Source organism: Pipistrellus kuhlii, unplaced genomic scaffold (assembly GCF_014108245.1).
Source record: "Pipistrellus kuhlii isolate mPipKuh1 unplaced genomic scaffold, mPipKuh1.p scaffold_m20_p_6, whole genome shotgun sequence".
NCBI classification, from domain to species: domain Eukaryota; kingdom Metazoa; phylum Chordata; class Mammalia; order Chiroptera; family Vespertilionidae; genus Pipistrellus; species Pipistrellus kuhlii.
The window spans coordinates 52,822,715-52,843,041 of record NW_023425562.1 but is presented as its reverse complement, the minus strand read 5'-3'; the positions used below and the strand labels follow the sequence as shown (position 1 = coordinate 52,843,041).

Sequence of the window (20,327 nt, the reverse complement as noted above, 5' to 3'; positions counted from 1 at the left end):
CCAAAGTAATGTCACCTCCATACTCCCTCCAAACTCTGCTACGTACCCTGGTGCCTCCTCCTGTACCCAACGTGCTGTCCTGCCCAGGAACTTTCAAATAGTGTGTCCTTGTGGGCCACACAGTTCTGTTTTGCTTTTGGCAGACAGCTCTGTAAAATATCTAATACATGTTCCTAAGTTCTTCATGGAGGATTGAAGGCTCAGAAGGCTGTGAACTCCAACGAGGCAGCACCAAACCTTGGGCGGCTCGGCATCCCAGCATCCAGCTCCAGGTTAAGGTTTGCAGAACGGAATGGATGGTATTTGGATTTGAGCAAAAGTTAGAACATAGTAGTCTTTGGGATCTTTGCCCCATTGCTGATGTTTTCTGATGTTTTGAATTAGTATCCAATTTTTTAAAATATATTTTTATTGATTTCAGTGAGGAAGGGAGGAGAGATGGAAACATCATTGATGAGAAAGAATCATTGATCAGCATGTGCCCTTGACCAGAATTAAACCCAGGACCCTTCAGTCTGCAGGCCGATGCTCTATCCACTGAGCCAAACCAGCTAGGGCTGAATTAGTATCCAATTTTTAAAAATTGGGGGAGTTTACATGGAACTCGATACGCCAGAAGCCAATTCCAGCATGTCATAATTGCAAGACTTTCATCAAAAAGTTGATGGAACTTGGGGACTCAACAAGGGATAAAGCACATATGTTATTGCCTGTTGGGAATGACTAAAGGCATTTCCCCAAACCTGGAAAGGATACATTAAATTGATTGTTTGCTGCCAGACAGCTCAGGGCATCTTAATCTACATGTTATTGCCTCCTACTGGCCAAACACCTGAACAGCCGAAGGCAATTCCCCAATCTGACAATGCTTCTGTAAGAAACCCTACCCTTTCAAATGTAAATCTCCACCTTGTTTTAGGACAATTTGTGTTAATAAAACACAAGGGGTCCTGAGACAAGGAGAACTTGGTTTCTTCAGCCAGGCTCCTCTGCCTCTCCCAATATGCCTTTCGAAATTATGTTTCATCTCTGGACTCTTATTTAATCTACACGCAGCACCTTTTCCAGATTGCTGAACCCTTCTAGATGCTGGATCAAGACCATTGGCATTAAATGACGCCCAATATCTGGCATTATCTGTAGCTCCAGCTTCTCTTGAAAAAATTATCAGTACTATCATATAGCAGGGGATGGGTGAGCTGGATTTTAACTACTCTATTTAGTTGGTGTATAAGCTCTCCAGGCCAACACATATTGGCTCATTTCAATATTATGCCAGATGATCCTCAAATGCTACAGGATCATCTCAATGAACATTGGTTGTCCTCATTTGGATAGCACCTTGTCCCTACACTGCAGGATTTTCTGAATTCATATGTTGGTTATAAATTACTTACCTTGTAGTTGCCAACCTGGATCCTAAAACGCAAGCATTAATAATAACCCCTTAGCCTGGCAGGTGTGCCTCTGTGGTCCAAGAGGTCACTGGTTCAATTCCTGGTCAGGGCACATGCCGAGATTTCAGGCTCAATCCCCAGTAGGGGGCGTGCAGGAGGCAGCTTATAGATGAAGTTCTCTCTCATTGATGTTTCTATCCCTCTATTTCTCTTCCTTGCTCTCTGAAATAAATTTAAAAATACTATATATATATTATATATATATATATATATATATATAGAATATATATAGATATAGATATAGATATTGATATAATTTTTTTTTGAGCCTTACTGTCAACATATGGGAAGCAGAACCTCAGCCTATTGAGATAATGCTCCGAAGAATGGCGGGTTACATTTCTCTATTTATACACTGAAATCAAAGGAAGGACATAGGTGGGTTACATGAAATTCATTGGTGACAGAGTAAGGAGGCGGGAGAAAGCAAAGCGGTGGGAAACTCCTGGGATTGGATAAAAAGTAAAATGATGGACGTGTACTCAGGTGAGTGCAGGAACAATTAACATGATAACAAAGGAATTTGAAGCATCTGTCCTGATGCTCACCACATTTGGTTGTGCCCCAAGGGCTAAAATATATTTTAAAAATAATAACCCGTAAACTCAAACTTCCAGGATGGATGGACTTGTTATCTCCCTGGGAGGTGGGCAAGGCTGGGATCCTACAGAAGACAACACTGAGTGAAGAGCACTTTCCTGAAGCATCACAGAATCAGCAGTGAGAGCGCGGGGCTTGAAGAACTCACACTGCTAGCCAGCATGTGGTGTGAGAATCAAATCATACGGGTTTGCTCTGAGTTCCTGGTTCTCAGGGGAAAAGAGGAGGGTCCAGAAGGAGGACAAAGAGCTTGGCATGGTGGGCTGAAGCTAATTGTGGGTAATTGTCTGCTCTGTCATTCAGGTATCCATTGCTGTGTAACAAACCACGCATGCTCAGTGGCATAAGACAATAATAATCATTTATTATTTATTTTTTCGTTGAAGGATCGATTGGGCTCAGCTGGGCAAATCCTTGCTCATGGTCTCTAACTCGGTTGCCGTCAGACAGAGGCTGGGCTGGTGTCATCTTAAAGGAAGCGTCCTCACTCACAGGGGCTGTCAGCAGGAAACCTTCTCCACGCGGCCTGGGCTTCCGCAGAGCATGGTAGCTGGGTTCTAAGGGTGAATCCCAAGAGAGAGCCATGCAGAAGTTGTAGTTGTTTCAAATTTTAAACTATATGTATATTCTTCAAAATTTTTTCTAGCTTTATTGAGATATAATTGACATATAACATTGTGTAAGTTTAAGGGGTATAATGTTATGATTTGATACATGTATCTATTGTAAAATGATTAACACAATTAGGTTAGTTATTACATCATTCACCTCACATAATTAATAGTAATTATTTATTGTGATGGAGATGGTGGTAGTGAGAACATTTAAGATCTACTCTCTTAGCATGTATATAAAACAATGATTGTCCTGCATACATTAGATCCCCAGAATTTTTTAAAATATATCTTTATTGATTTCAGAGAGGAAGGGAGAGGGAAAGAGAGACAGAAACATCAATGATGAGAGAGAGTCATTGATTGGCTGCCTCCTGCATGTCCCCCACTGGGGATTAAGCCTGCAACCCAGGCATGTGCCCCCGAGCAGAATCGAACCTGGGACCCTTCTGTCCACAGGCCAACACTCTATCCATTGAGCCAAACCAGCCAGGGCTAGATTCCCAGAATTTATTCATGTCAGGAAGTTTGTGCCCTTTAACCAACATCTCTCCGTCTCCCCCACAGCCCAATCCCTGGCAATCACCATTCTACTCTATGTTTCTATGAGTTTGGCTTTTTTAGGTTCCACATACAAGTGAGATCATACAATATTTATCTTTCTCTGACTTATTTCACTTAGCATGCCCTCAAGGTCCATCCATGCTATTTTAAATTGTAAGATTTTCTCCTTTTTATGGCTGAGTAGTATTTGTGTGTGTGTACCACATTTTCTTTACCCATTCATCCATTGATGGACACTTCGGTTGTTTCCATGTCTTGGCTATTGTATGTGTCACCTTCTATTATCTCACCTTGGAATTTATATGGCATTGCTTCCAGCATACTGGTGGTTGAGACAGTCATCAAGAAACAACAACGGCCGAAGCTGGTTTGGCTCAGTGGGTAGAGCGTCGGCCTGGGGACTGAAAGGTCCTGGGTTCGATTCCGGTCAAGGGAATGTACTCTGGCTGTGGGCACATCTCCAGTGGGGGGTGTGCAAGAGGCAGCTGGTCGATGTTTCTCTCTCATCGATGTTTCTAACTCTCTATCCCTCTCAATTCCTCTCTGTGTAAAATCAATAAAATATATTTAAAAAAGAAAAGAAAAGAAAAGAAAAGAAAAAGAAACAACGACGTTCAAGAGAAGGGACCAGATTGGAGCGTGGCAAGGTTCTAGAAGAGCATGAGAGACGGGAGATATCATTGTGGTCGTTTTTGAAAAATTGACTCTGCCACACCAAACGGGGGCGAGCCCTGGAGTCAGACGTGTGGGTTAAAATCCCAGCTCTACCATTTATGGCTCTAAGTCTCATTCCCCTTACCTATGAAAAGGGGCTAATAATGATAGCACTTCACTTCCTGTGATTGTTGTGAGGACTGAACAAGATAAGGACCCACCGTGCTAGGTACTGGCACATGGCTGTGCTTAGTGGCTATCACTGTTGTTGGGACAGGCGATCAGGCTAAGCTCTGACCTGTCAGACTCACTACACCAGGCCATTGCCTGTCTGTATGTGTGAGGAAGCCTGGAGGTGAGTTCAAAGGTATGTGTGCAGCCCTAGCCAGTTTGGCTCAGTGGGTAGAGTGTCAGCCTGCAGACTCAAGGGTCCCAGGTTCGATTCTGGTCAAGAGCATGTACCTTGGTTGCGGGCACATCCCCAGTGAGGAGTGTGCAGGAGGCAGCTGATCGGTGTTTCACTCTCATCAATGTTTCTAACTCTCTATATCTCTCCCTCTCTGTAAAAATCAATAAAATATATATATTTTTTAAAAACAAAGGTGTGTGTGCAAGTGGATCCATGTGCACATGCCCATAGGAGCTGAAATGAGTGTGTGTGTGTGTGTCAGTGTTACTGGGTGCATGGGCGGGAACTTGGATGGAGGCCTGCCTGTGTACACAAGGGCACATGCAGGACTATGGATATGTGTGAGAGTGTGGGACATGCGCATGAGAATGACTAAGTGTGAGTGTGTGTCCATAGGTGTATGCAATCAGTACTGGGCGTAGGCTGATTGAGCTATGCGGGTGTACAAGGGTGTGGGATATGGCCAAATGTGTGTTTGATTGTGTGTATATGTGCATGAGTGTGTGTATTTTTCTGAAGTTGCCTGTCCATGATCGAAGCTTGGAAAAAATGAGAAAATGTAGAAACAAAGAACCCTTTCAGACCTTCCCAGGGATGTTCGAATCAAATGAACCCCTGGGGACTACAGCCAGCTGGCAAGACAAGGCAGGCCAGGTGGAGGGGTGGAGAAAGGCTTTTCCGAGGTTAGTAATCATGCTGGGCTGGAGCCAGGTTCCTATGAGAGCCAACTGCTTCCCACACACAGTTGCCTCTTCAGCTCCGAGACAGTTTAGCATCTCAGCCCTCCTCCTCCTCCTCATTCCAATAGCAATTAGTAGATAATTTGTTCATTCATTCAAATACCTATTGAGCACCTAGAATGGGCCTGGCACTACGCTAAGGGCTAGGGAAACAGTAGCGAACAAAGCCCCCATTCTAGAAGAGCTAATGTTCCAGTCGGGAACTTTATATACGTAAACACATACGTCATGGACAAATATAACGTCAGGTGGCGGCCAGTGTTGTGAAGGAAAATGAAAGGGATGGGGTGACTAGAGGTGGGAGATGCTCTGGAGAGGAGGTGGGGGAGGCCTCTCAGAGGGGCAGAGTGTCTGGGGAAAGACGTTCCAGGCGGAGGGAATAGCGAGCACGAAGACCTTAAGGTGAGGATGTGCCTGGCACATTCCAGGAATGACATGGAGGCAGCTGAGGCCGCATGAGATGAGCTGGGGATGAAGGGGGAGGAACTAGGTCCTAAAGCTGCCAGGAGTTGGAAGACCATGAGCTTTTGCAGAGAGGATGACTCTCGGTCCTTTCCTTTCCCTTCTCTATTACCCACATGTGTTAGTTTCCTGGGGCTGGAATAACAAATTACCATGGACGGTTGGTGTAAAACCCAGACATGGATTCTCTCGCAGTTTGGAGACCAGAAGTCCGTGTCAGCAGGACCACACTCCCTCTGATGGCTCCAGGGGCGAATCCTCTTCTGCCTCTTCCAGCTTCCGGTGGCTCCAGAAGCTCACTGGTCTGTGGCTGCATCACTCCAATCTGTGCCTCCATCTTCACAGGGCCTTCTCTTCTCCCCCTGTCTCTTTTCTCTCTTTGTTTTTTTTCTGAGGATACTTGTTATTGTATTTAGAATTTAGGGCCCACACTAATAAACTCATCACGAAATCCTTAATTGTATCCACAAAGACCTTCTCCCCCCCCCCCCCCCCCCCCCATAAGGTTACAATCACAGGTTCTGAAGTTAGGACATGGATATACAATTTTGGAGGGGAGGAGGGACACCATTCCACACCCTGCACTCCATTTTTCCAGGATCTAAAGCAGAGCCAAGTATGGCCTGTCTGGGTTTCAGTTTCCACCTTTGAAAACAATAGCGTAGGTTCCTATGGTTGACAAGAGAGAGAGATGAGATCATAAACGTAAAACGCTTTTGCTAGTGACCCACATGTAATAGGTGCTCAATTTTGAATTGTTATCATTTGAGTAATGTCCCCATTAAAATTCGTCATTTTATCAAGTATCTTGAGCTGCTTTTGATTACAGAGCCTCTGCTAGGACCCACAGGAGTCAAAGAGGAAGGGCCAGGCCCAGCACAGCACCCCTTCCTGAGGCTGCTCTGGTTTGCCAAGGGTACATGCCACCCTTTTTGATAGTTAATTTTATGTGTCAACTTGACTAAGCCATGGAGTGCCCAGATTAAACATTATTTCTGGGTGTGTCTGTGAGTGTATCTCTGAGTGAGATTATCATTTGTATCAGTGGATTCATTAACGTAGGTTGCCCTCCCCAGTGTGAGTAGGCACCCTCAGTTCCATTGAGGGCCTGAGGAGAACAAAAGACAGAGTACAGAGGATTCCTTCTCCTGACTGCTTCCTGAGCTGGACATTGGTCTTCTCTTGCCCTTGGACTAAATTATACCACCAGCTCTCCTGGGTCTTCAGCTTGCAGACAGCAAATCATGGAACTTCTTACTCTCTATAATCATATGAGCCAATTCCTCAAAATCAGAGTGTCTCTCTCTCTCTCTCTCTCGCTCTCTCTCTCTCTCTCTCTCTCTCTCTCTCTCTATCTCTCTCTTAGCCTGGATGAATCTCAGATATTATGTTGAGTAGTGAAAGAAGCCAAACCAAAAAAGCTGTATATAATCCGACTTGTATAGAGTTCAAGAACAGGCAAAACTAATATATGTTTATAAAAATGAGAATAGTAGTTACTTTGGCTGGGAGGCTGGGGACTCTGGCCTGGGACGGCACCTGAAGGAACCTTGGAGTAGTCTGGAAATATATTGGATGGAGGTTATTTGGGCTTAACAAATTTAAACCTGGATGAAATGGACACCTAAAACAATTGCATTTTACTTACTTAACTGTGTGTATGTTATATCTCAACCAAAACGTTAACAAGTCTGTCGGTGCCAAGTGTTGACAATGATGAGGTGCCCCAGGACCTCTCATGCTTGCCTGGTAGGGGAGGATTAAGTGGTATAACCACGTTGGGGATCCATTTGGCAATAACTTGCAAAGTTGAAGTCATGTGTGCCCTTTGACCGACTAATTCACTTCCAAGTCTCTACGTGGGAGAAATTCACAAAAAGACATGTACTGTGCTGTCCATTGCATCACTGTTTGTAAATGCAAAATATTAGAAGCAAACCAAAGGTCCATCAACAGGATAGTAACATGTGGTGTACTAATGTAATGTAATGCTGCATAAAAATTGGTCAGAGAGAAGAGGCAAGAGAAAAAAATTGTAGGTCAAAGAGGGCCTCAGAGATCAACTCCATGCTCTATTTTGTTATTTTAAAAATAATATATTTGTATTGATTTCAGAGAGGAAGGGAGGGGGAGAAAGAGAAACATCAGTGATAAGAGAGAATCATTAATTGACTGCCTCCTGCATGCCTCCCATTGGGGATCAAGCTCACAAGTTGGGCCCGGACAGGAATCTGTGACCTCTTGGTTCATAGGTCAATGCTCAACCACTGAGCCACACCAGCTAGTCAAGAAGAGCATAATGCCTCGCTGGCCAATGTGGCTCAATTGCCTGAGCATCAGCTCATGCATGGAAAGGTCACTGGTTCTATTGCCAGTCAGGGCACATGCTTGGGTAGTGGGCTTGATCCCCAGTGAGGGACATGCAGGAGGCAGCCAATCAATGATTCTCTCTCATCATTTACATTTCTCTCTCTCCCTCTCCCTTCCTCTCTGAAACCAATACAAATATATTAATGTATATTTTTAAAAGCATAGTGCCACTGGAATAGCTAAAACTTAAAGAACTGACAATATCAACTTGGTATGGATGTGGAGAAATTAGAACTTTCATTCTCATACATTGCTGGTAAGAGAATAAATGGGCACAACCCCTTGGGAAAACTATTTGGCAGTATATACTACAGCTAAATATATATCTCCCTTGTGATTCAGAAACACTTCCACTTCTAGGTTTATACTAATATACCCAAAAGGAGTGATACATTGGTCTATCAAAAGATGTGAACATGAGTGTTCATAGTCTTCTTCACTGAAAACAACCCAAATGCCTATCAACTGAATAGATAAATTGTGAGCTATTCACTCAATGGAGCATTAAATAACAAAACAGGGAGAGAAAATGACATAGAGGAAGAGAGGGGGAAACTACTAATTCTGCAACAACATGACTTGTCCAAAGTCGTGTTAAAAAGCAGGACTGAACCCCAGATGTCAGTGACTCCAAATTCCATGCTTCTCAGAGATAACCGTGTAAATTAGGAATGCCTTTTTGAGAGATGCTTGGCAGTATCACAATTAAAAATGTAATGGCCTTGGCGCTAGCCAGTGTGGCTCCATTGGTTGGAGTGTTGACACGTACACTGAAAGGTGGTAGGTTCGATTCCAGGTAGGGCACATACCTAGGTTGCAGATTTGATCCTAGTTGGAGAGTGTGCAGGAAGCAATGGAACAATGTTTCTCTATATGTCTCCCTTGCATTGATGTTTTTCTCTCTCTCTCCCTCCCTCCCTAAGTTCACCATCATAGCCCACCCTAGGAAAAATATCTGTGTGGATATAAAGAAGCATGTGCGCCCAGTCGATGTGTGTGAATGGTTGAGTGCTGACCCATGAATCAGGAGGTCATGGTTGATTCCTGATCAAGGTACATGCCCTAGTTGTGAGCTCAATCTCCAGTGGGAGGCATGCAGGAGGCAGCTGATCAGTAAGTCTCATCATTGAGTTTCTATTTTTCTCTTCCTCTCCCTTCATCTCTCTGAAATCAATAAAAACATATTTAAAAAAACAAACAAAAAAAGCAGCAGTATGTGCAAGGATGTCCCTTCAGCATTGTTTGTAACAGGAAAACAGGAAACGACCCAAACATCCACCAACTGGATAATGCGTTAATGATCTATTCCCGGTAAGAAGACATGGAAGTAGCCGAGACCGGTTTGGCTCAGTGGATAGAGTGTCGGCTTGGGGACTGAAGGGACCCGGGTTTGATTCTGGTCAAGGGCATGTACCTTGGTTGCGGGCACATCCCCAGTAGGGGGTGTGCAAGAGGCAGCTGATCAATGACTCTCTCTCATTGATGTTTCTAGCTCTCTATCTCTCTCCCTTCCTCTCTGTACAAAATCAATAAAATATATTAAAAAAAAAAAAAGAAAGAAAGAAAACACAGAAGTACATGGCTGATAGTGTGGACTCTCCATTAAATCCAGCTTTATTCACTCAGCTAATATATTTAACCTCACCAGGCCTCATTTTCTTCATCTTTAAAATGGAAAGAATGCTATTGTTCACAGGCAGTGGGGTTGAAGTGAGATACACTGTGAAGCATGGGAGATGGGGCCTGGTACCTTGAAGGCTATTGGGTGTGTCTTCCCAATATATACCCTATGGCATTCTGGGCAGCAGTTAAAAAGGACTAGTAAATCTGTATGTACTGTACAGAAATCTCCAACTCATGAGGTGAAGTACAAAAAACTAGTTGCAGAACAATGTGACTTCCTTGGAAAGCAAAATGATAGATTTCCTTTTTTTAAAAAATTTTTTATTGATTACAGAGAGGGAGGGAGAAGGAGATAGAAACACCAATGATGAGAATCATTGATCAGCTGCCTCCTGCACGCCCCCACTGGGAATCGAGCCTGCAACCCAGGCATGTGCCCCCACCTGGAATGGAACCCAGGACTCTTTAGTCCACAGGCCAAGGCTCTAGCCACTGAACAAACTGACCAGGGCCAAATGATAGATTTCTATATGTTTTTTGCCACAAATAAATGAAAATAAGATCTGGCATAACATGCATCACATTTATTTATTTATTTATTTATTTATTATTAATTTTAGAGAGAGAGGAAGGGAAAGGAGAGAGCAACCAGCCCTGGCGTGGTTTGGGATCATCCCATGCACCTAAAGGTTGTGGGTTCGATTCCCAGTAGGAGGTATGCAAGAGGTAGCTGATCCATGTTTTGCTAACACATTGATTTTTCTCTATCTCTCTCCCTCTCCCTTCCTCTTTCTCTCTCTAAACACACACACCAATAAAGCGCAGTCCAGTCTAGCATCCTGCTATCTTAGCTTGTGTTTCTAGCGATAGTCCATTGTCTGTGGGGTCCCCCGGCTCATGGCCACGTGGCAGGCGAGGTGGGGATGCACTAATAGCTACCCGGTAAATGGTTATAAAAATTAAGTGAGTTAACGCACATAAAACACTTAGAATAGCGCCTATCTGTTATGCAATGTAAGATAATGGTTAGCTTTTACTCGTGGAATTAAATTTCTTTTCTTCTTCTGTGCCCTTTCACTGGTCTAAATAACCTCTCTGTCTTGGCCAACCTCCCACTCAGAATTTCTCCAGGGTCTTATGCAAGGGAAAAGCTTTAAAAAGTTAGAAGGACTTTATTGGAGGCAGCCCGGTCTTAACAGGGTTAAGATAAGGTCCGCAGGGGAAGGACAAGCCTGTGAGGGGTGGGATGGAGTGGGCCAGGAGAGGGGTGGGGAAGAGACACAGTACGGCCCAGGCTCCAAGAACAGCACTGAATTACCTAATGATTGTATTTCATCAAATTCAGGACCCACTAGGCTCTGGCCCGGTAGCTCAGGTGGTTAGAGCATCATCTCAACACACCAAGGCAAGGTTGTGGGTCAGACCCCCAGTCACACATACAAGAATCAACCAATGAATGTACAAATAAGTGGAACAACAAAATCAATGTTTCTCTTTCTCTCTCTAAAAAAAATTTTAAACCGAAACCGGTTTGGCTCAGTGGATAGAGCATCGGCCTGCGGACTGAAAGGTCCCAGGTTTGATTCCGGTCAAGGGCATGTACCTTGGTTGCGGGCACATCCCCAGTAAGAGATGTGCAGGAGGCAGCTGATTGATAACTCTCTTTCATCGATGTTTCTAACTCTCTATCCCTCTCTCTTCCTCTCTGTAAAAAATCAATAAAATATATATTTAAAATAAATATATATATATATTTTTTAAATTTAAGATCCATCATTGTAATATGCACGATTATTTTATTTTATGTAACACTACATAATTTTTTAAATGCTGCAATTAGTTTATGACTTGTCGTTAGCTATGATATGCATGCCAATTTCAAAGATATTAAAAGTCTAACAAATGTCCATTGTAGAATTATTAAAAGGGGTTCCTAGGGCCCTGAAAGATTATGATGTCCTTGGCCCCATTAAACTATAAAATAAGTATAAGAGGATTTTTCCTATAGGGGTGTCGAACTCAATCAGAGAAGGGGCCAAAATCTAAAATCCAGCCTAAATCGCGGGCCGAATGGTTTACTGAACAGTCATAAACTGTCATTGTGATGGAAACGCAGCGGAGTGCAGTGATGACAGCGCGGTGCGGGCCACATTGCAAGGCCTGGCGGGACGGATTTGGCCCGCGGGCCTTGTGTTTGACACATGTGCATTAAACTATAAAATAAGTATAAGAGGATTTTTCCTATAATGATTACTTTAAAGTCTTTTTATTGGGGGGGGGGGGGGACAATAAATGTCAAATTCTTTCCCCAAACCAGATCTCATCTCCTTTGTTCCCCTGCAGGGGCTGAGTCAGCCTGTTGGGTGGCCCCGGCCTGCCCTGGGGGAGGTGAGAAGTCACACAACAGTTCTTTGAGCTTCTCCCCGGAGCAGCAGCAGCTGGAAAGCGGCCCGGCCTTATGGGGGAACAATGGTGCCAGCCAGCTGCGGGTGAAGCGGGCTGAGCAGCCTGGCCTGGCCTGGCTCCAGAAAAGCGACCCTTGCACCTGAAGAGTCCACTCCACTGGGCAAAGGTCTGAGAGATGCAAGGAAAATGGAGAGGAAGTCCCTTCGGTCGTTCTGGTAACTAGCCGTGCGTGGAACCCCAGGCTCCCTGTCAGAGACCTCCAGGCCCATGGGGTTAATCAAGCTGCTCCATCGTACAGATAGGAAAACAAAGACCTAGAAAGGTCTGGAACTGGCCCACGGTCTCACAAATCAGTGGGAAAGCTTCAGACAGAATCCAGGTTCCTTTTGACTCACCAAATTTACTGTCAAGTGATGATTTATACAATCTTTTTTTTTTAATATGTTTTTATTTATTTCAGGGAGAGATGGATAGGAAGGGAAAGAGAGAGAAATATCAATAAGAGAGAGAGAGAGAAACATCAACTGCTGCCTCCTGCTGGGGATTGAGTCTGAAACTGGCAAGTGCCCTGACAGGGAATCAAACCTGCAACCTTTCCGTGCATGGGACGACACTCAACCAACTGAGCCACACCGGCCAGCGCAATTTATGCAATCTTTTATAAACATGCCCGGGTCATGCTGGTTTGACAGAGTGTTTGTCTGGCACATCAGATAACGAGTCTGATGCGCCTGATTAGTGGAATGAGACGAACAGTCTCTTGAGTATGAATACCTCCGGGGAAGAGGAGACCTGTGTTTACCTGCCTGCCTCCGCTCCTTCGAGCCGATATTTACTGTGGCACAGTCCCTGCCCAGGTTCAAAGCCCACCTCTAACATTGCTCACGTTTCTGACCTTGGATAAGTTACTGTGTCATTTGTGTTAGCTAGCCTCCAAGACAGCCCGCAGTGATTCTCACTCAGCAGAATCTGCCCTCTTGTGAACCCAGTCCCCGCCCACAATGGTTAGAGCTGACCTGGGCAGTCACTGTGATGCTGCAGAAATGACCACATGGCCTCTGAGACTAGGTCAGAAGAGACATTTCCGCTTCCTGTTTACTCTCTTGAATGACTTGCTCAGGGGGAAGCTGAGGCACTGGACTTCCACAAAAGAGTCCTGAGTTTATTTGAGCCAGTTGCCAGGAAGCAAAAATCTCAACGTACTGAGAAAATGCCCCAGAGAATGGCACTTTTGCACCTTATTTTATACATTAGAATAAAAGGAGGTGTAAGAGGGTTACATGATTAGGGATAGATTAGGGAAGTGGGAGAAAAGTGAGGGTGGCAGGGTGGGGGAAGGAATCTCTGGGATTGACTAAAAAGTAAAAGGAATAGACACATTTCTTTTACATTTGTGGCTATAGGATAATTACCATTAACAGCACCATCGCAATGACAATGAGGGTTTTGTGTTTTTTTTTTATCTCTGCTCTGGTACAGGGATTGTGCCTTGAGGGGTCTGGCAAAAGGAAATTACCCTGACATTTCAAAGGCATGTTATCCTCAGTGCAAAATGACCATTGACCTGTTCAGTTAAGGTAAACATTGACCTTTATCAGGAGAGATATCAGTCTAGGACATGTCTATCCGACATGACCTGCTTTTAGTTAAGAAATTTTAATTTCAGCCAAGACCCGTTTGGTTCGGTGGATAAAGCATCGGCCTGCGGACTGAAGGGTCCCACGTTCAATTCCGGTTAAGGGTATGTACCATGGTTGCAGGCACATCCCCAGTAGGGAGTGTGCAGGAGGCAGCTGGTCGATGTTTCTCTCTCACCGATGTTTCTAACTCTCTATCCCTCTCCCTTCCTTTCTGTAGAAAAAAAAATCAATAAAAAATGTTTTAAAAAATTTAATTTCAAACTATCCTATGTGTTACTTTAGGTCACTGAGTTTGTAAGGCCCACCATGCAGACCTCCCCTGAGCTTGTCGGGTTGAGTATGTGACCCCCCTTTCCCCCCATATTCAAGCAGCCCAATGGAGAGAGCTCCCTGGCGAGTAACAGAGACCTCCTTGACCTGTCAGCTGCCAAGTCATCTGCCGGCCGCGTGTGTAAGCCACCTCGGGATCAGATCCTCCAGCCCTAGTCAAGCCGTAAGATCACTACAAGCCTGGTTGACCTCTTGGCTGGAACCTCCTGAGATGCCCCAGGCCAGAATCACCCAGGAATTCTGCTCTTGGTTTCCTGACCCACAGACAATGTCTGCGATAATGAAGGTTTATTGCGGCCGTGAGCTACAGCAACAGACAGTGAGTACAGTCACTCTTTGCCTCGCTTTCCTCATCTTTAAAATGGAGATGAGGAGAGTACCTGCTTCATAGAATCAGAGCGAGGACTCAATAGTGATACCAGACAGGGGACCCGTCCCTGAGCGGGTCTGCCTAAGACCAGCTGGTAGTACGTGGGTTCTTGACTCCGCGTAGGGAAAATTTCACAGCAGGACCCCAGGAGACTGTGCCGATACATTTACTGAAGCCGGGGACAGTGAGACAAGGAAGGGCTTGGCATAGACGAAGCAATGGAGAGTCTAGGCGGGGCTCCCTTAACTCACTGAGGAGTCAAAGAAGAGGGGGCCTCGGGGACAGATTCAGGGAATGAGCCTGTAGGACCACTGCTCCGCTGGTTGTAGTCTCCCAGGGTCCCTCTGAGTGTAGGAGATGCGCGGCAGTGGGGGTGGGGGGGGAGGAGGGAGGGAGCGGGAAGCAGGAGGGAAGGCAGTGGCCGGGCTGCTCCCCAAAGGGAGAGAGCACTCTGGGTCCTTTGTCTTGAGGCTTTTCTGTCTCTCTGGTCTGTGGAAATCTTGGGCAGGCTCTCAGGGGAGGGTGTCAGCAGAATAGTCATCACTTTTTCAGGTGTGTTCTCTTGGGCGGTGGGGGGGATTGTCAGTCACTGCAGCCGGTCCTAGCGTTGCCCACCGGGTTTTGTGGCTTTTCTGGGCCCGGAGCTGAAATGCACCTGAGGCTTCGATGTCATTGCTGGGAAGGTGACCTTCTGAACCGGGAGGTACATGGCTCGGCCAGTTCGTTCAGCTCTCTCTCTCTCCGTTCCCCTATCCCACTTGTCCTGGCCTCCTTGCCTGTCCCGGTCGGATGATGTCTGGAAAGGGTTTGGCTCAGAACAAACACTAGTTGATGGGAGCCAGTGTGGCCGTGTTGTTTTATGGCCCTTATTCACCGGGAGCAAAGGTTAAGCAGAGGGCCTGGAGCGAGGATGACGTAACCACACCCGGTAGGTAGGTATCTTCTTCATTTTCCCTGCAGTTCAGCTCTGACGGTACCTTTCTGCACACTTTCTCCCGAGGCAGAAGTCTGAGGAGGGCAGACAGAACAGAAATAGTTTCCCGTCAATCCCCTCAGAGACTCTGACGGACTGCTCCCCTCTGCCCCAAGGGGTGCTGGTTCCTAGAAGGGGCCACTCCCCTGCAAGGTGAGGGATATCCCCCTTCTCTGGGGCGGGGCACAGACCAGTGCCCTCTCCACCCTGCCTGTCCTGCTGGGCAGAGGGTATTCATGTCATTTCGCCACTGCGCAGGACACACATTGCTAGGAGGTCTGCTCAACAGAATTTGCTTTTATTTATTTATTATTATTATTAAATGTTTTTACAGTTTGTTTGTCTCCCCCCACACACTTCTCCTTGGATGCTTTATTTCTGGCCTTTGCAGGGCAGGGCCCCCGGGAGCCAGCTGCAGAGATGGGGTCAGTCCCTGGTTGGGGAAGAGAGGCCCTGGAAATCGGGGGGCTGAGGTCACATCCTCCACATCCTCGGGGAAGAAGTGGGGCGTCTGGAAGGAGTGTGGGGTCCCTGCACCCACGAGAGGGCGTGCGGGGGGCCTGGGAGGCCTCAGGAGTGGGCGAGTGTGGTGTCCCGGATCCACTCGGTGAACACACAGAGGTGGGTGTGGACCCTGGGCTTGTCGGGCTGTGTGTAGGAGAAGTCCCCCCAGGACACCAGGCCCTGCAGGGCCCCCGGAATCACCCTGGCAGGAGTCTCTGCCCGCCTCGTCGCCGGCACAGAACATGGTGTTGTCGATCTGGTTCGGGTAGGCCTGCTTGCACCTCTCGTGGTTCAGCACGGTGATGTTCAGGCACTGGAGGGTTTGGGGGAAGTTCACTTGGGGGCTGCTGCCAGACACCAAGCAGCGGGTGCCATCAGCTGGGCAGTGGGAGGAGATATTGATGGGCCCGGCCTTCTTCATCTTCATGATTTTCTGGTTCAGCTTGATGAACATCAGGTCATTGGTGTGGCCAGGGTGGGAGAAGCCAGGGTGGGGGATGGATTTGACCCCTCGGAACAGCTGCTGGAGAGAAACCAAGATGGCGGCATAGGGTAGACACCCGAATGCAGCCTACCACAACAAATTTGAATTTAGAACTGGAAAACAGGGGAGGCGTTGCCCTGAAGCGCCAGATGGCTAGCTGAGAGGAGACTCCGCCATCTGGGAAGGAGAGAGAAGGCGCGCTGAACCTCAGGAACTGTGAAGGTAGGGAGAACTGTGTGCGCGAAAAGGCGCTGGCTTACTCCCGGCGCGGAGAGGAAGGGCCAGACAGAGATTGCGGCTGACTTACTCCCGGCGCACGGAGAGGGCGGACAGCTAACGCGTGGCTGGCTTTCTTGTTTGAGAGGAAAACAGAATCAGCCTATTGCTCTGATAGCCCCAGACAGGGAGAGGCCAGACTGTCAGGCAGTGGGCAGAGATCTCTCTGAGGTAAGTGAAGCCAGAGGCCATTACTGCCAGATTTGGGGAGGAGCCAAAGGGAAAACAAAGCTTGTCTGCACCAACCCGAGACTCCGCTGCATTCGGGTGTCTACTCTATGCCGCCATCTTGGTTTCTCTCCCCCAGTTATTGTTACAACTATAGTATACATGTCCAAAAAGATAAGCAGAGACATAGAAATATAAAAAAGAAATCAGCCCTAGCCAGTTTTGGCTCAGTGGATAGAGTGTTGGCCTGCAGACTGATGGGTCCTGGGTTCAATTACAATCAAGGGCACATGCCCAGATTGCAGGTTCAATCCCCAGTAGGGGGTGTGCAGGAGGCAGCTGATCAATGATTCTCTCATCACTGATGTTTCTATTTCTTTATCCCTCTCCCTTTTTCTCTGAGATCAATAAAAAATATATATATTAAAATTTTTTTAAGTAAATTCTTAAAGATGGAACTGTTGGAACAATTGGCATATGTGTTTTTTAAAACAACTTTATAGAGGTATATTGACATATCATAAAATTCTCCCAATTTAAGGTACATTTCAAAGATTTATGATAAATTTATTGAGTTGTATAATTATCATCACAGTCTGTTTTTAGAATATTTTCATCATGTCAATAAGATCCCTCATGGTCATTTACAGTTAGTTCCTGTTCCCGCCCCCCTGCTCCAGGCAGCTACTCACTTTTCTGTCACTATTGCCTTTTCTGGCCATTTCATGTACATGGAATTATACAATATGTGATCTTTTGTGTCTGGCTTTTTCATTTAGTTTAATGTTTTTAAGGTTCCTCTATGTATGACATAGCTTATAGCAATAGCTTATTTTTATTACAGATGCTATTCCATTGTATGGATATAGCATTTTTTTGTATCCATTCACCAACTGATGGACTTCTGAGTTTTGTGTGTGTGTGTTTTTCCACTTTTGCTGCTGTGAACATTCACATGAAAGTTACTGGGGGATATATTTTTTTTAAAAAAAATTTTTCTTGGGTAGATACGTAGAAGTGGAATTGTTTAATCTTTTTGACAAATTTGTGTTTAACTTTTCAAGAAACCAAGACATTTGTCCTACTGGTGTGGCTCAGTGGTTGAGGGCTGACCCAAGAACCAGAAGGTCATGGCTTGATTCCGGGTCAGGGCACATGTCCTGGTTTCAGGGTCCATCCCCAGTAGGGGATGTACAGGAGGCAGCCAATCAATGATTCTCCCACATTTCTCTCTCTTTCTCTCTCTCCCTCTCCCTCTCTAAAATCAAAAAAATATATATTTTTTAAAAAGAAACTTTTTTTGCCAAGACAGGTTTGGCTCAGTGGATAGAGCATTGGCCTGTGGACTCAAGGGTCCCAGGTTCGATTCTGGTCAAGGGCATGTACCTTGATTGCAGGCACATCCCCAGTAGGGGGTGTGCAGGAGGCAGCTGATAGGTGTTTCTCTCTCATAAATGTTTCTAACTTTCTATCCCTCTCCCTTCCTCTCTGTAAAAAATCAGTAAAATAGCCAAAACCAGTTTGGCTCAATGGAGAGAGCATCGGCCTATGGACTGAAAAGTCCTGGGTTCGATTCCGGTCAAGACCATGTACCTTGGTTGCGGGCACATCCCCAGTAGGGAGTGTGCAAGAGGCAGCTGATGGATGATTCTCTCTCATCGATATTTCTAACTCTCTATCCCTCTCTCTTCCTCTCTGTAAAAAAATCAATAAAATATATATTTTTAAAAACCAATAAAATATATTTTTAGAAAAAAAAACTTTTTCAAAGTGATAATACCATTTTAGATTCCTCCAACAATGTATGAAACTCTGTTTTTCCACATTCTTTTTTTTTTTTTTAATATATTTTTTTATTGATTTTTTATTCAGAGAGAAATAGTTAGAAACATCGATGAGAGAGAGTCATCGACCAGCTGCCTCTTGCACATCCCCTACCGGGGATATGCCCGCAACCAAGGTACATGCCCTTGACCGGAATCGAACCCGGGACCCTTCAGTCCCCAAGCCGACGCTCTATCCATTCAGCCAAACCAGTCCCAGCTGTTTTTCCACATTCTTGCCAATCTTTGTTACTGTCCGGAGTTTTTTGTTGTTTTTTTTTAAATATATTTTATTGATTTTGTACAGAGAGGAAAGGAGAGAGATAGAGAGTTAGAAACATCGATGAGAGAAAGTCATCGATTAGCTGCCTCTTGCACACCCCCTACTGGGGATATGCATGCAACCAAGGTACATGCCCTTGACCGGAATCGAACCTGGGACCTTTCAGTCCCCAAGCCGACGCTCTATCCATTGAGCCAAACCGGTCCCGGCACTGTCCGGAGTTTTTAAAATTTATTTAATAACTATTCTAGTGGGTGTAAAATGGCATCCCCTTGTATTTTTAAAAATCTTGTATTTTTAATTTGCATTTCACTAATGACTAATGATATTAGACATCTTTTCTTTCTTTTTTAATTTATTGATTTTAAAGGGAGAAAAAAGAACCCATAAATTTGTCATTCCACTTTTTTATGCATTTCTTGGTTGATTCTTGTATGTGTCCTGACCAGGGATTGAACCCTCAACCTTGGCCTATTGGGACCACTCTAACTAATTGAGCTACCCAGCCAGGCCATAGACATCCTTTCATGTGCTTATTGGCCATACCTGTACCTCATTTGGTGAAATGCTTATTCGATTCTTTTGTCTTACTGAGTTTCAAGAGTTCTTTGTATATTCTGAATACAAATTCTTCATACATGTGTTTTGCACATATTTTCTCCCCATCTGTCACTGTGTTTCATTTCCTTAATGGTGTCTCTTTAAAAAAAATGTTATTGACTCTGGCCAGTGGCTCACTTGGTTGGGTGTTTAGTTGCTGGTTGGATTCCCCATCTGGGCACATGCCCAAGTTATGGGCTTGATCCTCAGGAGGGGCATGCAGGTGGCAGCTGATTAAGGTTTTGCTCTCACATGGATGTTTCTCTCTCCCTATCCCTTCCTCTCTCTCTTAAATCAGTTTTTAAAACTCTTTAACATTTTTTCAAAGGGTTATCAAAGAGAAGTTCACATTACATAACATTAACTATTTAAAATTGACCAATTCAGGCCCTGGCTGGTAGCTTAGTTGGTGAGAGCATCGTCCTGTTACACTAAGGTTGTGGTGTTCGATCCCACATCAGGGCACATACAAGAATCAAGGAATAAATGGGTAAACAAGTGGAACAGTAAATCAATGTTTCTCTTTCTCGCTCTAAAAATGAATTTTAAACAGTTTAAAATTGAACAATTTATTAATGCTATCCTTTGAAGTACAAAAATATTGAATTTTGATTATCTAATTTATTTTTTTATTGGCTATCAATTTATGAATAATGCTTTTTTAAAAAAATATATTTTATTGATTTTTTTACAGAGAGGAAGGAGAGAGATAGAGAGTTAGAAACATTGATGAGAGAGAATCATCGATCTGCTGCCTCTTGCACCCCCCCCACTGGGGATGTGCCTGCAACCAAGGTACATGCCCTTGACCAGAATCGAACCCGGGACCTTTCAGTCCGCAGGCCGACACTCTCTCCACTGAGCCAAACCGGTTTCGGCTGAAAAATGCTTTTGATTTCATATTTAAGAAACCTTTGCCTAACACAAGGTCTTAAAAACCTTTCCCCAATGTCTTCTAAAAATGCTATTGTTTAACT

General features: G+C 45.0%; 1 pseudogene; it reads right to left on the bottom strand.

Moving 5' to 3' along the window:
• Positions 1–15,569: 15,569 nt before the first annotated feature.
• Positions 15,570–16,245, bottom strand: LOC118707944 (annotated as a pseudogene).
• Between the last annotated feature and the right edge of the window lie 4,082 nt (positions 16,246–20,327).